The sequence below is a fragment of the Canis lupus genome, chromosome X (assembly GCF_011100685.1).
Source record: "Canis lupus familiaris isolate Mischka breed German Shepherd chromosome X, alternate assembly UU_Cfam_GSD_1.0, whole genome shotgun sequence".
In the NCBI taxonomy this organism is placed as follows: domain Eukaryota; kingdom Metazoa; phylum Chordata; class Mammalia; order Carnivora; family Canidae; genus Canis; species Canis lupus.
The window spans coordinates 16,802,801-16,817,481 of record NC_049260.1 but is presented as its reverse complement, the minus strand read 5'-3'; the positions used below and the strand labels follow the sequence as shown (position 1 = coordinate 16,817,481).

The 14,681-nt window shown below is 35.7% G+C and overlaps 1 long non-coding RNA gene across 1 annotated transcript in view; it reads left to right on the top strand.

Annotated features, from left to right (window-relative positions):
• The window catches only part of LOC119868168, a 207,633-nt gene extending 195,077 nt beyond the window's left edge, over positions 1-12,556 (top strand). Inside the window, exon 4 of the long non-coding RNA XR_005385916.1 lies at positions 12,394-12,556. This is a non-coding gene — a long non-coding RNA (uncharacterized LOC119868168). The remainder of the gene's footprint in view (positions 1-12,393) is intronic.
• The last annotated feature ends 2,125 nt before the right edge of the window (positions 12,557-14,681 follow it).

Here is a 14,681-nt window from a genome sequence, read left to right as displayed (position 1 = left end):
TCCAAAGATAAAAAGAAGATCTTTAAAGCAGCAAGGGACAAGAAATCTCTAACTTTTATGGGGAGAAATATTAGATTAACAGCAGACCTCTCCACAGAGACCTGACAGGCCAGAAAGGACTGGCAGGATATATTCAGGGTCCTAAATGAGAAGAACCTGCAGCCAAGAATACTTTATCCAGCAAGGCTCTCATTCAGAATAGAAGGAGAGCCAAAGAGCTTCCAAGATAGGCAGAAACTGAAAGAATATGTGACCACCAAGCCAACTCTGCAAGAAATACTAAGGGGGGACTCTGTAAAAGAAAGGGGAAGTCCAAGAGAACAATGCACAAAAACAGGGACTGAATAGGTATCAGGATGACACTAAATTCATATCTTTCAATAGTAACTCTGAATGTGAATGAGCTTAATGACCCCATCAAAAGGCTCAGGGTTTCAGACTGGATAAAAAAGCAAGAACCATCTATTTGGTGTCCACAAAAGACTCATTTTAGACATAAGGACACCTACAGCCTGAAAATAAAAGGTTGAAGAACCATGTACCATTCAAATGGTCCTCAAAAGAAAGCAGGGGTAGCCATCCATATCAGATAAATTAAAGTTTATCCCAAAGACTAGTAAGAGATGAAGAGGGACACTATATCATACTTAAAGGATGTATCCAACAAGAGGACCTAACAATCATCAATATTTAGGCCCGGAATGCGGGAGCTGCCAAGTATATCAATCAATTAATAACCAAAGTTAAGACACACTTAGATAATAATACACTTATACTTGGTGACTTGACTATAAAATCAAGCTTTCCACAATCAACAGATCTTCTAACCACAACATCTCCAAAGAAACGAGAGGTTTAAATGATACACTGGACCAGATGGATTTCACGGATATTTACAGAACTTTACATCCAAACGCAACTGAATACACATTCTTCTCAAGTACACATGGAACTTTCTCCAGAATAGACCACATACTGGGTCACAAATCAGGTCTTAACCAATACCAAAAGATTGGGATCATCCCCTGCATATTTTCAGACCATAATACTTTGAAATTAGAACTAAATCACAAGAAGAAGTTTGGAAGAATTTCAAACAAGTGGAGGTTAAGGACCATCCTGCTAAATGATGAAAGGGTCAACCAGGAAATTAGAGAAGAATTAAAAACATTCATGGAAACTAATGAGAATGAAGATACAACCGTTCAAAATCTTTGGGATACAGCAAAAGCAGTCCTGATGGGGAAATACATTCACAATACAAGCATCCATTCAAAAACTGGAAAGAACTCAAATACAAAAGCTAACCTTGCACCTAAAGGAGCTGGAGAAAAAAACAGCAAATAAATCCTACACCCAGCAGAAGAAGAGAGTTAATAAAGATTTGAGCAGAACTCAATGAAATAGAGACCAGAAGAACTGTGGAACAGATTAACAAAACCAGGAGTTGGTTCTTTGAAAGAATTAATAAGACAGATAAACCATTAGCTAGTCTTATTAAAAAGAAGAGAGAAAACACTCAAATTAATAAAATCATGAATGAGAAAGGAGAGATCACCACCAATACCAAGGAAATACAAATGATATTAAAAACTTATTATGAGCAGCTTTACGCCAATAAATTAGGCAACCTAGATAAATGGACGCATTTCTGGAAAACCACAAACTACCAAAACTGGAACAGGAAGAAATAGAAAACCTGAACAGGCCAATAACCAGGGAGGAAATTGAAGCAGTCATCAAAAACCTCCCAAGACACAAAAGTCCAGGGCCAGATGGCTTTCCAGGGGAATTCTATCAAATGTTTAAAGAAGGAATCATACCTATTCTACTAAAGCTGTCCGGAAAGATAGAAAGAGATAGAACACTTCCAAACTCGTTCTATGACGCCAGTATCACCTTAATTTCAAAACCAGACAAAGACCCCACCAAAAAGGAGAATTATAGACCAATATCCCTGATGAACATGGATGAGAAAATTCTCAACAAGATACTAGCCAGTAGGATCCAACAATACATTAAGAAGATTATTCACCATGACCAAGTGGGATTTATCCCCGGGATGCACGGCTGGTTCAACACTCATAAAACAATCAATGTGATTCATCATATCAGCAAGAGAAGAAACAAGAACCATATGATCCTCTCAATAGATGCAGAGAAAGCATTTGACAAAATACAGCATCATTCTTGATCAAAACTCTTGAGAGTGTAGGGATAGAGGGAACATTCCTCAGCATCTTAAAAGCCATCTACGAAAAGCCCACAGCAAATATCATTCTCAATGGGGAAACACTGGGAGCCTTTCCCCTAAGATCAGGAACAAGACAGGGATGTCCGCTCTCACCACTGCTATTCAGCATAATACTAGAAGTCCTAGCCTCAGCAATCAGACAACAAAAAGAAATAAAAGGCATTCAAATTGGCAAAGAAGAAGTCAAACTCTCCCTCTTCACAGATGACATGATCCTGTACATGGAAAACCCAAAAGACTCCACCCCAAGACTGCTAGAACTCATACAGCAATTCAGCAGTGTGGCAGGATACAAAATCAATGCCCAGAAGTCAGTGGCATTTCTATACACTAACAATGAGACTGAAGAAAGAGAAATTAAGGAGTCAATCCCATTTACAATTGCACCCAAAAGCATAAGATACCTAGGAATAAACCTAACCAAAGAGGTAAAGGATCTATACCCTAAAAACTACAGAACACTTCTGAAAGAAATTGAGGAAGACACAAAGAGATGGAAAAATATTCCATGCTCATGGATTGAATGAATTAATATTGTGAAAATGTCAATGCTACCCAGGGCAATTTACACATTTAATGCAATCCCTATCAAAATACATGGACTTTCTTCAGAGAGTTGGAACAAATCATCTTAAGATTTGTGTGGAATCAGAAAAGACCCCGAATAGCCAGGGGAATATTAAAACAGAAAACCATAGCTGGGGGCATCACATTGCCAGATTTCAGGTTGTACTACAAAGCTGTGGTCATCAAGACAGTGTGGTACTGGCACAAAAACAGACGCATAGATCAATGGAACAGAATAGAGAATCCAGAAGTGGACCTTGAACTTTATGGTCAACTAATATTCAACAAAACAGGAAAGACTATCCACTGGAAAAAGGACAGTCTCTTCAATAAATGGTGCTGGGAAAATTGGACATCCACATGCAGAAGAATGAAACTAGACCACTCTCTTACACCATACACAAAGATAAACTCAAAATGGATGAAAGATCTAAATGTGAGACGAGATTCCATCAAAATCCTAGAGGAGAACACAGGCAACACCCTTTTTGAACTTGGCCACAGTAACTTCTTGCAAGATTCATCCATGAAAGCAAGAGAAACAAAAGCAAAAATGAACTATTGGGACTTCATCAAGACAAGAAGCTTTTGCACAGCAAAAGAAACAGTCAACAAAACTAAAAGACAACCTACAGAGTGGGAGAAGATATTTGCAAATGACCTATCAGATAAAGCGCTAGTATCTAGGATCTATAAAGAACTTCTTCAACTCAACAGCAAAGAAACAAACAATCCAATCATGAAATGGGCAAAAGACATGAACAGAAATCTCACAGAGGAAGACATAGACATGGCCAACAAGCACATGAGAAAATGCTCCGCATCCCTGGCCATCAGGGAAATAAAAAAACCACAATGAGATACCACCTCACACCAGTGAGAATGGGGAAAATTAACAAGGCAGGAAACAACAAATGTTGGAGAGGGATGTGGAGAAAGGGGAACCCTCTTGCATTGTTGGTGGGAATGTGAACTGGTGCAGCCACTCTGGAAAACTGTGTGGAGGTTCCTCAGAGAGTTAAAAATAGATCTGCCCTGACCCAGCAATTGCACTGCTGGTGATTTACCCCAAAGATACAGATTCAGTGAAACGCCGGGACACCTGCACCCCGATGTTTCTAGCAGCAATGTCCACAATAGCCAAACTGTGGAAGGAGCCTCATTGTCCATCGAAAGATGAATGGATAAAGAAGATGTGGTCTATGTATGCAATGGAATATTCCTCAGCCATTAGAAACGACAAATACCCACCATTGGCTTCGACGTGGATGGAACTGGAGGGTATTATGCTGAGTGAAGTAAGTCAATCGGAGAAGGGCAAACATTATATGGTCTCATTCATTTGGGGAATATAAAAATTAGCGAAAGGGAATAAAGGGGAATGAGTGGGAAATATCAGAGAGGGAGACAGAACATGAGAAACTCCTAACTCTGGGAAATGGTCAAGGGGTGGGTGGAAAGGGAGGTGGGCGGGGGGTCTGGGTGACTGGGTGACGGACACTGAGGGAGCACTTGATGGGATGAGCACTGGGTGTTATGCTGTATGTTGACAAATTGAACTCTATTAAAAAATAAAATGAAAAAATAGATACAATTATAAATGAGATTGTTTTCTTTATTTCTCTTTCTGATAGTTCATTATTAGTATACAGAAACACAATGGATTTTTGTATATTGATTTTCGTATCCTGTGACTTTACTAGTGGTAAGCTCCTTGATACAGGTCTTGATGATGATGTTTTGAATCTGATACCAAAACAAAAGTAAAAATAAATAAGCAGGACTATATTATACTAAGAAGTTTCTGCAAGCAAAGAAAACCATTGACAAAATGAAAAAGCAACATACTAAATGCGATAAAGTATTTGCAAATCATAAATCTGATAAGGGGCTAATATCCAATATATGTAAAGAATTCATACAATTCAATAGCAGAAGAACAAATAACCTGACTAAAAACGGGCAGAAGATCTGGATAGACATTTTTCCAAAGAAGACATACCCATGAACAACAGACCTGTGAAAAGATATTCAACATCGTTCATCAGGGAAATGCAAATCAAAACTGCATTGAGGTATCACTTTACACCTGTGAGAATCACTATTATCAAAAGCAGAAAATAAGTGTTGGTGAGGATGTAGAGAAAAAGGAATGTATGTGCAATGATGGTGGCAATGTAAATCAATGTAATCACTATGGAAAACAATATGGAGGTTCCTCAGAAAAATAGATCCACCAGTTCCACTTTTGGGTATTCATCTAAAGAAAACAAAAACACTTATTCAAAAAGATCCATTCACCTCCATGTCCATTGCAGCATTATTTATAATAGCCAAGATAGGGAAATAAACTACATGTCCCTTGATACATGTATGTGTATGTGTATGATAGTCCATTTTATATATATATATGAATCTTATTCAACCATAGAAAAGAATGAAATCTTGCCATTTGCAACAATATGGATCAACTTCAAGGGCATTATGCTAAGTGAAATAAGTCAGTGAAAGACAAATACTGTCTGATCTTTCATAAATGTGGAACATTAAAAAAAAAAACTTAAAGATACAGAGACCAGATTTGTGGTTGCAAAAGCAGGAGGTGAAGGTGGGTGAGAGAAATGAGTGAAAGGACTTAAAAGGTAAAATGAAAAAGAGAAAACAAAAACAGGAAAATGCTGTAGATGCCTGTTAAATATTAGTTCAATTTCATTGTCTTTATATGTTTTATGATAAATGCTAAAGAAAGATGATCTCATCTATTTTGTGTGTCAGTGAGTGTAACAAGATATATGCAGATAATTTATAAACTTCTAATTTTGATGAGGCCTTGAGAAAGGAAAAAATTAAAACATCCTTAACTCTGACATGGATCATATCTTTCCATTCTTGATTACAAAATAATGACATACACCCATCTGTCACACAAAAAATTAAATACTAATAAACAATTTTAAATACTTTACTGGAAAAAAAAAGATTTAAACCTTGGACAACAATGGATGTTTTCTGATGAAACCAGGTTTACTCCATGAGAGGATATGCACCAAATATCACAGAAGCCAGATACATGAAGCAAAATCTGTCAGAAATACAAGTTCTTTATTTAAAAAAAAAACACAATAATGATGGAAGGCTTTAGTATTCTTTCAGAATTTTGACAAATCAGGTTGATGAAAAGTAAAGATACAGCATTTGAATAATATAAGGAATTTAAGTCAACATTCATTTATCATGTGATAGAACGTTTACAAAAATCAATTATTTAGTGGTCACTAAGAAATCTTTAATAAATTCCTCAAAGTAGGTTTTGAAGATCATATTCTTTGATTATAACCAAATAAAAATTCAATAAAATCATGAAATGATAAAGACTACTTAGAAATTGAGAAACCTTCTAAAAGACTCCCAGGTCAAAGAGGAAATTACAAATTATCTAGCAAAATAATAAAGTTTACACTTTATATGGGACCTGTATTCAGGCAATTTATAGTCATAAATATTCTATTTTTTAAAAAAATATTGAAAATAAGTGAGCTACATGATTCAAACTAAAAAAAAAATCAACAATGTAAACCAAGAGAAAGTAGGAAGAGGGATTTCATACAGATGAAAGGTAAAAATAAATGAAACCATGACAACAAAAACAGTTGAAAGGATAATAAGGTTTTATTGAAAATTAAATAAACCAACATCTGGCAAAACCAATTCAGAAAAAGATAAAAGTGATGTTATTGAAAAATGGAATGGATATTAGAGCCATAAAAATGGAAAAGACCAAGGAAATTATAAGAGGTGATACGGAAGTCCATGGCAACAAAATTGAAAATCTAAAGGAAATGAATGACTTCCTAGTAAATTTTGGACTACCACTAAACCCTACCATAATGCCAGAAATAGAGTCCAAACATTTCTATCCCATAGAATGCAAGGTTGCATCACTGCAAGATTAATGAAAACTAGTTTTTTAAATAAAGTTTTTATTTTTAATCCCAGTATAGTTAGCATACAGTGTTATATTCTTTTTAGGTGTATAATATAGTAATTCAGTACTTCCATACAACACCTGGTGCTCATCACAAGTGCATTCCTTTATCTCCATCCCCTATTTCACCTACCACCCACCAACCTCCCCTCTAGTAACCATCAGTTTGTTCTCTATAGCTAAGAGTCTATTCCTTGGTTTGTTTCTCTCTGTCTTTTCTTCCTTTGCTTGTTTGTTTTGTTTCTTAAATTCCACATATAATGAAAATAAGCTTTTAAAAACATCTTCCAAGGACTTGGCAGCAAGCTTGTGCATCCAAGACCTGAAGGTGGTACTGCCCCAGCAGGGTTCCTAGGCAGACATCTGTGCTACTGTTTTTTTTGTTTTGGTTTGGTTTTGTGTGTGTGTGTGTGTGTGTGTGTGTGTGTGTGCTACTGTTTGATCTAGTCTAGGAAAGAGGGAGGGAAACCTGAGCGGCAAGATACTTTGGACCAACCGCAAGGCAGGGATAAGCATAAAGCTAGGCAGAGGTGAAGGGAAAGGGAGATGAGCCAGTCTCTGTACAGGGATTGGTCATTAGAACAGACTAATGTTGACATGGTGGCTGTCTCCATCCACTGGATTGCCTCACACTGCTTCTTTTGTTGAGTTTTTGGAAAGTAAAAAATGTTCCCCTTAAACTGAACAAGTGAACTAGTCACTTCCAAATCCCCTTTCACCCCACATCCCCACCCCAGCTTTGACTTGTTCACATTTGATAATAGGGACTAGGCAGAGAACTGGTACTGAGCAACAACTGGATTATATCCAGTGGCAGAACACCTTATTAAAAAATAAATAGGGGCAGCCCCAGTGGCTCAGCGGTTTAGCGCCGCCTTCGGCCCGGGGTGTGATCCTGGAGACCCGGGATCCAGTCTCACATTGGGTTCCCTGCATGGAGCCTGCTTTTCCCTCTGCCTCTCTCTCTCTCTCCCTCTCTGTCTCTGTCTGTGTGTGTGTGTGTGTGTCATGAATAAATAAATAAAATCTTTAAAAATAAATAAATAAATAAATAAATAAATAAATAAATAAATAAAATAAATGAGCATTAACTTATAAATAGTGGTTATCTCTGGGTGGGAAGATGACCAGAAGTTTTCAAATACTATGTGAAATCTGATTTTCATAATAAATTTCACTGCTTTAATTAGGAAAAACAATCCAGCCTTGTTGACACCCTTCTATGGAAACATATGTAAACTAAACCCCCCTCAATTTAGTGGTTAGATTTCAAATATTTGATAATGTAGGGCAAGAACAATAGTTTGTTTATTAGTGGTTTGTTCCCTTGATACTAAATAGTCTCTCCCTTTCAACTGACGTAGGGAAGGAACAAGATTGTCTTTGCTAGCTTTGCCAATGTAAGATACTAACAGTGATGATGCCACTAAGGTATTATGCTTTACTTTCTCTCTAATAGTAAATGGATAGATAGAGACATCTATATTTTAACTTCCAGTCATAATGGTTGGCTGATGGTGATGGTGCTAATGCAGTAAAGCAATCCCACAAATGGAAATATTGTGCACTATTCAAAGAAGCTTTCTGAATATTTTTAGAAGCAAAGATGCAATTCATGTCCCCATTATATTGTTTATTTCTAATATCTCTCATGCATTTGCTACTTGAAAAAATAACACACACTAAAAAGTCTGTACCTTAAATCTGGAATGTGAGAAAATAAATGGCTTTGGAACTAAGCAGTTAACTTTCAAGATAAAATCTTCCCTGAATTTCTATCTGCATTTTACCTTTCATTGCCTAGATACCCATCTTGACTGGAGACGAGTGATGGAAGTGTCTTTCCATCAACTATCATATAAGAAACACTTTTGTTCTCAAGACACAATGTTATTTCTTCAACAGGTCCCAATAACCTAATGACTTTCACCACAAGCAACCATCAGTTTTTATTAAGCACTGCAATGTTGTTATTATTTATTTATAATTTATTAAATATTGTTTTATATTTTGTATGGCATTAAGGCTTTTTTATACTCAAGCTATCTTTTAGACATGTAGTATTGGTCCTTCCATCATGTTTCTTTTTTTTTTTTAATTTTATTTTTATTTTTTTATTTTTTATTGGTGTTCAATTTACTAACATACAGAATAACCCCCAGTGCCCGTCACCCATTCACTCCCACCCCCCGCCCTCCTCCCCTTCCAACACCCCTAGTTCGTTTCCCAGAGTTAGCAGTCTTTACGTTCTGTCTCCCTTTCTGATATTTCCCACCCATTTCTTCTCCCTTCCCTTATATTCCCTTTCACTATTATTTATATTCCCCAAAGGAATGAGAACATATAATGTTTGTCCTTCTCCGACTGGCTTACTTCACTCAGCATAATACCCTCCAGTTCCGACATCTTGTAAAAACACATGACAAGGCTGTACCAAAATAGTTTGCATCTTTACATAACATACTACTCCAAAACCTGTTGTATGACAAGGAATCTGCCACTTGCTGAATGACAAAAGTGTCTCACTTTTCTTCTGGTATTCTATAATTTCTTTTTGAGCACACAGGTGAAGAGTGGACAAAACATTGTATGACTGTGATCCTGAATGATGTATAACTCTCATTATATTTGTTGGATTCTTGAAGACAATTATAATTTTATACTTGCTTTTCTATCTTATAAATAGTTTTTTAATTAAATGGGTAATGTTAGTTTTGTATAAGCCCTAGGAATCCCTTGACAAGCAAGTAAAGCAGAAGCACAGTCGAATTCATCCTTGATCTACCAAGCTGTTAAACTTAAAAGAGAATTCTGATTTCTGAACTACCGGTTGTCTGATGTACAAGATACAGAGATCAGAGATTGAATATTCAATAATACCACTAGATTTATTAATAGCAAAACATAATTCAGAAAATTTTTCTTTCAGTCATATGTTTCTAGATGAAATTTGTACCTGAAACATTTTTTTAATATCCAAATTCAGGAAGCTAAAAAATCCTTTCTTTTTAACTCATAGAATGGATTTTAACTCTATAGGGATGAGGTAAATAAGTTATTTGTTTAAAAGTTTTAGGTCCTGAACACTTAAAATTATAAGGGATTGCCTTCTTAAAGTGTATTTCTTTAAAATCTGTTATTTTAAAGTTTGATGGTGAGAACGAAATAGGTTTGGGTACCTTATTTCTAATATTTTATTTCTCTATATTATTTATGAACTTTATTATATTAAAATCAAAAGTTATTTATTGAATTAACTTTTAGTTTATTTTTTAGTTTTTTCTTCTTGTGATAATTTGAGATGGTAAAACTGACATTCGGTTTTAAATTCTCTTCCAAAGATGTGATGAATCATTTCGTTCAACCCACAGAATCATAATAAATAAGAAATAGTTGTTGTTTCCATCCACTAAGTTTTGGGGTGGTTTATCATCTATCAATAAATAACAGAGACATACACTCATATCTAGTCCAGGGTGTTATCAACAAAACAAAACAAAACCAACTCAGACATGTTACATTGGCTTTGAGACTTGGTAGAAGGCAGAGAATAGAAAGAAGTAAGGAATTTGCTATTGGATGCTGGAAAATGGGAGTTTGTTTATGCATTGACAGGATATTTGGCAAGATTCTTGCCTACAGTAACTTGGAAGATAAAATGAAACCCAACAAACTTGTGTGGCTAAAATTCCAGAAAGAATGTTGAAGATGCCAGTTGACTCTTTAAGCTCTCTATAGTGTATTTCAAGAAAAGATGAGCTAAAGAAGAAACTGTTAAAGTTTTTAATAATAATATAAAGGTAATATAGAAGCCCAAGACAGTCCCCTCAACTAGTGGATGAGCTGCTATAAAGTGAGAAGACAGTTCAAAATGGACCCAGGGAAAACATTAAATTCAGGATGCTACCAGTAAACTATAGCTTTAAGGTCAAGATCAAATCAAAAGTGAAGGTTAAGCATTTAATGAAGTGCCTCAAAAATATTTTTGCAGCTAGACAAAGGGACTTTTAAATACCATAAGGGCATTGTCCTCTAACACTTTGGCCACAGCCCAATGTAAAGAAAGCCTATTAAGTAAAAATTGTAGCTTTTGTTTAATGGAATAGATTATAATTTGATAAGTATAAAAACTACAGGTTTCCTAGAGTAGGGGATCCTGACATTATGTGGCTGGGTGGATTTCAGAATTACTATGGGCCAGTGACTGCTGTACCTTTCATCTCCTACTCTTTGGATGGATGTGTTTATTGTGATTTTTATATCTTTGTCTTACTTTTGTGTGTGAGTGTATGAGGAACAGATAAATTTTAATTTTCAGTTTTATTATTTGATAGGAACTATACTTAAGCAGCTTCATGTGCACACACACACACACACACACACACTTCACCTGAGGATCCACATTTAAACTTTTTTAGATGGCAAGATGCTGGACTTTGAGCTAATACTATGATGGTATGATATTTTTGAGGATAATGTTCATTGTATTTTGCATGAGGGAGGGATATGAATTATTATGGTAAAGAGTGAATTAAGGTCTCTAAATACGTTCATGAAAATTTCTCCTCTCCCTATACTTGCATGCTTTCCCTGTCATAAAGAGCAAAGATCCAGCTTCCTTTTTTAAAAATCTAGGTTGATCTGTGACTTTCTTTGACCAATATAACATAGCAAAAGTGCACTGTGCAGGGGGAAGCTTATACTTTTGTTTCATCAGAACCTAGTTGCCATGGTGGAGACAGAAGACATGTGGCAAGGCTATACAGGATGAGCTGCCATGTGGAGAGAGATATCACATGTAGTAAAACTGAAGTATACCAGGTGACAATCTGCATCAAAGCCCAGACATAAGAGAGAAGGCTTCATGGGCATTGTAGATCAGATCAGGTACCAGCTGAAGGCAGTCACATGACCGAGCCCAGATAACACTACATAGAGCAAAAGAATTGGCCAATAAACACACAGAACCATCATAAATAATAGATTGTTGTTATTTTAAGTCACTAAGTTTTGGGGTGATTTGTTACAAAGCCAAAGATAACTGAGGAGATTGGAAATGCAAATGTCTTTATGTGGTAGAAAAAAAATGTTATCTATAAAAAGATGCATTATAAATTGCCCTACTATTTATGGAATTAATTTGGTTAAAATATGCTCCTTTAAGAGGAGATATATATTCCTTTTGGCAAAATGAATTTGTGCACTTAAAAAACCTTTGGAGGATGTGAAACAGTAGTTGAGAAAATGAGCCAAGAATATAATGTATTCTTAATTTTAAAAACTCTAAATTCTAGCTAAAACTCCTTGTAATATATAAAATATCGTTGTCCACTGTTCCAGGCCCAATTTTAAATTTTTATAACTATTATACCATTTGGGGAAATAATCAGCTAATATTTTGTCAAGTACCACACTAACAATGAACTAACATACTGAGAAAATCTTACTTTTTTGCAAGGCAAACTGAATTAATTTGTCTTAATGTTTAATGTACTCTTAATGTTAATTTGTCTACCTATCAACAGTATACATTACTTAATATCAGGCGACTATTTTTCTTCATTTTATCCTCTGCTTTTCTTCTTAGCATTATTCTAGAAGCATGATGTAGCTGATAAAATTACTCATCCAACAGTCACTTACCAAGAACCTGCTATGTGTCAGGCAATGTGAGATGCAAAGACTAAGTACAGTCTCTTCCCTCAAAGGCCTACAACTTGGAGAAACTATGGAAGCAAAAATCTGCTTCCGCTGAGGTAAGGCAAAAAACTATCTTGGGCCCAAAATCCTATACCAGTACCAACCAGTATTTGGCTACTAGTGAGGAAGGCCCAGGAAAATCCACCCAAGATCAACCAGTATCAGTGAAAAATTTCCTCAATGAGACCATCAGTAGACTGGACATATTTGAATATGGACTCCATGAACTTGAGGATAGGTTAATATAAGTGTTGTTTACCAAGGAAACTCATTAAAGACTCAGTACCCAAGGCTCTTATTAGAGGACTGTCACATAGGCACCCTATGCTCAGTGCATAACAAAATATCAAACTCCTAGAAGGAAAGCAGGTAGTCAGCATAAACCATATCATTTGCACAAACAATTTAAGCATAGTTAGGCACTCATACCAGGTAGGGTGGTAGAACTCTCCCCAAATCCAAGTTCCCTGATGCCAGTCAAGAGCCAACCTTGTAAGCAGGACTTTTAAAGTAAAATGGTCACAGGCTTGCTATAGTAATTAATTTAAATTTGTTTGACTCCAACTCATTCAAGACCTGGGAGAAAGGAGAAACTGTTTCCACAGGAGAAACTATTATTCACCACTTCTGAGTAATTTTTTCTTTTTCTAAAATTTTTAAATTTAGGTTCAATTTAGTTAACATATAGTGTATTATTAGTTTCAAGGATAGAATTTAGTCATTCATCAGTTGCATATAATACCCAGTACCCATTATATCAAGTGCCCCCCTTAATGCCCATTACCCAATTACCCTACCCTCAACCTCCCCTTCAGCAACCCTCAGCCTGTTTCCTATAGTTAAGAATATCTTATGGTTTGCCTCCCTCTCTGTTTTTATCTTATTTTATTTTTCCTTCCTTTCCGTTATGTTCATTTGCTTTGTTTCTTAAATTTCACGAGTGAAATCATATGCTATTTGTCTTTCTATGACTGACTTGTTTTGCTAAGCATAATACCCCCTAGTTCCATCCACATCATTGCAAATAGCAAGATTTTATTCTTCTTGATGGCTGACTAATATTCCATTGTATATATATATATATATATATATATATATATATATATATATATTTATACGACAACTTTTTTATCCATTCGTCAATGGACATCTGGGCTCTTTCCATAATTTCTTTACAAATTATGTTTGTTGTTGATCTTGCAAGGGTATATCTCCATAGTGAGCTTCAATGTATATAAAAACAGACATGGATTATGTCAGGAGCAGGATCAACAGGAGGTATTCCTAGCAGTATGAAATTAAATATTGCTAGCAAGGAAGTAAAGTTTTATTTTTGAATGTGCATTAGCAAATATTAACTTTTAGTAACAATGTTAATAAGCATTAGGTAGGTGAAAATGAGATATCAATCACCTAATAAAGTGAGTAGTAGTCAGAGCCTTTTTAAACAGAAAGAGTGGCAAGATAAGGTGAAAGCATTGAGGAGAAGAGCTCCTTATGGCATTCTGCAAAATGTCATCCTGGGATGCAAATTGACCTGTATTCCTTTAGGTGGAAAGAAATTCAGAGAAGTGGCTATTTTGAATCATAAAGTTGTAGAATCCTAAAAGAGCATCAACTGCCTCCAGAGATAACTCTTGCTTAAGGAAAAGCCTATTGTTGGAAGCACCATCATTTTCAATACTGCCCATTAACATTATAAGATTTGCTCAATGTCTTACTTCCACATATCTTTAAATGAAGAAAAATAGGAGCTTTGACAGTAGTGGACCACTGAAAAGTGCATAGGTCTTAGCAGGAGACCAACCTAGATTTAGGCTACCAAATAACCACTATGTGATTCTGGACAAGTTTCTTAATTTCACTGAGCCTCAGTTTCTTCCTCTATAAAATAAACATAATATCAATAAATTCAGAAGATTGTTAAAATAATTACCATAGATATAATGTTCCTAATAAAGTGCCTATTATAGTAGGTGCTGCGCAAAAGATAGAAAGCATTATCCTTTACAGCTTTATAGTTAAAATGTTGCACCATGGTTCTTCATGTTAGACTCTCCCGGAGCCATTCTTTAGAGGTCAGTAAAGCAGAGAGAAGCCCCTGCAATATAGCTAAAAAGAAAAACTCTCCTAATTTGTTATCCAGGGTATCTGCACTTATAAAACTACTTTAGG